This window comes from Triticum aestivum, chromosome 6B, assembly GCF_018294505.1.
Source record: "Triticum aestivum cultivar Chinese Spring chromosome 6B, IWGSC CS RefSeq v2.1, whole genome shotgun sequence".
Lineage (NCBI taxonomy): Eukaryota > Viridiplantae > Streptophyta > Magnoliopsida > Poales > Poaceae > Triticum > Triticum aestivum.
This window is the reverse complement of record NC_057810.1, coordinates 56,607,383-56,609,839: the sequence shown is the minus strand read 5'-3', so window position 1 is coordinate 56,609,839 and position 2,457 is coordinate 56,607,383.

Here is a 2,457-nt window from a genome sequence, read left to right as displayed (position 1 = left end):
GGCACAACCTCAGGCCAGTCCTCCTCCAAGTCCGGCACAGCTTCAGGCCACTCCTCCTCGTCCAACTCAGCCCCGTCAGCCGTCTCCGCCGCCTCAGCAATCGCAGAAGAGACACCCCGCATCTATGGTGCGTAGCGGTACGAGTCGAGGTAGTACAGGAAGTACAGGCGGAGGCAAGCGATATAAATATGGTCCAAGCCTCACGCCTCTTCCGCATAGGCCTTATGACAAGTCCGAGGAGGAAAACGCAGCCATATCGAAGGCCGAGGTGGAAGCCCATGTTGCACCGAAACCGCCACCGCCGCCAAGGGAGAAAGTGCCTGAAGAAACGATTGACCACTTCATTCGTATGGCTCAACCACCAGCTCCCAAGCCTGTTGACACAGACTATGAGCGCCACATCAGGAAGTTAAATCGAGCACGTCTACGTAAGGAGGCGAGCTCGGGATCGAGCAAACAACAAGCAGCTGTCAAAAAATGCGGGAAAACCATTCCCCATCTGGGAGAACAGGCGGCGCAATCGATCCCCTCGCTTGTTGTGCCAACAACACGTGACAGTACGCGTGCCCAATATTATTGTGGGCAAACAGTTTACGTTCCCGAGGTGGGCAATGTGGTAATAACCAAGGACCATATAATGCAGGCTGAAGTTCTCAACATCACCGTTGGACAACTCCTCGAGATCGAGCCCATGCCTGTGTTTAGAGAGGATGAAATAAAACAGAAATATGTCCGGGGCCAACCTTTGGTCGAGCCAGACAAGGTCAAGAACCTCCCAACGAGAATGTATGAATTGCATCAATGGTACATGAACATTACCAAGATTTCAGATCGATTGTCCCTCATGGTGAATGTCAAGGAGGAGCATTACTTCCATGAGAAAGCTCTGTCCATTGAGTATTCTGAACTGTTTCAGTTATACAATCAAGACACACTCGACAAATCTATCGTCAGTTGCTATTGTCTGTAAGTGATTTCTTTCTGTAATTTAAGTCTCAAGCTAGCTGTAGTGATCCTTTTGATCAATCATTACCTGTAATTATCCTCACTATATTCTTTTCTGTGGTATTATATGCAGGATGAAGATGTATGAAATGAGAAAAGGTGGACGCTATGGCATTGGGTTCATTGACCCAAACACCGTTAATAAATACACATGGAAAATAGATGCACGTCATGAAAAGGCCGTAGAGGACAGCATGCTAGAGTTCTTGAAGCGGCTCAAATACAATGAAGATATACTACTTCCTTACAACTTCCAGTGAGTCACACTGTCTTGTACTACAAATTCTCTGTTTTTGCCTACTAGCTAGCTACATGTTTTTGCTTACATATGCCCGCTTAATTAAGACATGCAAACATGTGTGCATGCAGATTTCACTGGATCTTGTGTATCATTAAAATTAACGCCGGAACAGTTGAAATACTGGACTCATTACTCAAAGAAAATACTGACTATAACATCTTGTTTGGGATAGTCAACAGGTAATTTCAATCATTATTAACTATATATCTCGGCCTATTTAGTTCGTCATTTCATGATATGAACTATTTAATAACCCCTTTATTCATTTTCTTTGTCGGCGGGCAGGGCTTGGGCAAGGTTCATCAGCGTCACGGAAGGCGAATGGAAAAAAAAGCTTAAATGGTTTCGACCCAAGGTAAGTAATTAAGTAGTACTAGCTAGCTAGCTAGCTGCCATCTCTTTAATTATCATGCTTGATTAATTATTATCTGATCAAATTCCATTCTCGTAAAGGCCCTGAAGCAGGCGCAGGGGACTGATCTGTGTGCATTCTGCGTTTGCGAGAACATTCGCATGATGGCGTCCGAAAGGAGCAGATCTCAAAGACAGGAATGGGTACGCTTGTCAGAACACTATTCACAATTTTTACACCATTATCGATATCTAGTCACACAACTAATACGCATGTATATTGATCTCCTTCTTAACAGTTCAGAGAGGTGCGGGAGAAGCTCCTAGAAATGGAGCGCGTAGAAGCACTTCAAGAGGAAATAGTGGGATTTTTGCTCGACCAGGTCATAAATCCGAAGGGAGAATACTATTACCTGCTACCGCCCCCATGAAAACCACTTCCAATTGTCATCGTGCTCCGAAGGCACCAATTAGGCTAATGCCACTGGCTCCGAAGGCAACATGCATATGTAGGAGAAATTGTATATAGCTATACATGTGTGTATGTGTGAATTAATTAATATGGTGGTTTGTGAGACATTGATGATATATATATGCATGATTGGTTCTACTAGAAATTATATATATATATATATATATATATATATATGCATAACGTGTACAATGTGTAGTATCGTAAAATACCAGCAAACGAAAAAGAATTAAAATGGAAACACAAAATTAAATGAAAAAGAAATCATAAAACTAAAAACCCCCCAAACCTTATAGTATCGGTTGGTCTTACCAACCGGTACTAAAGG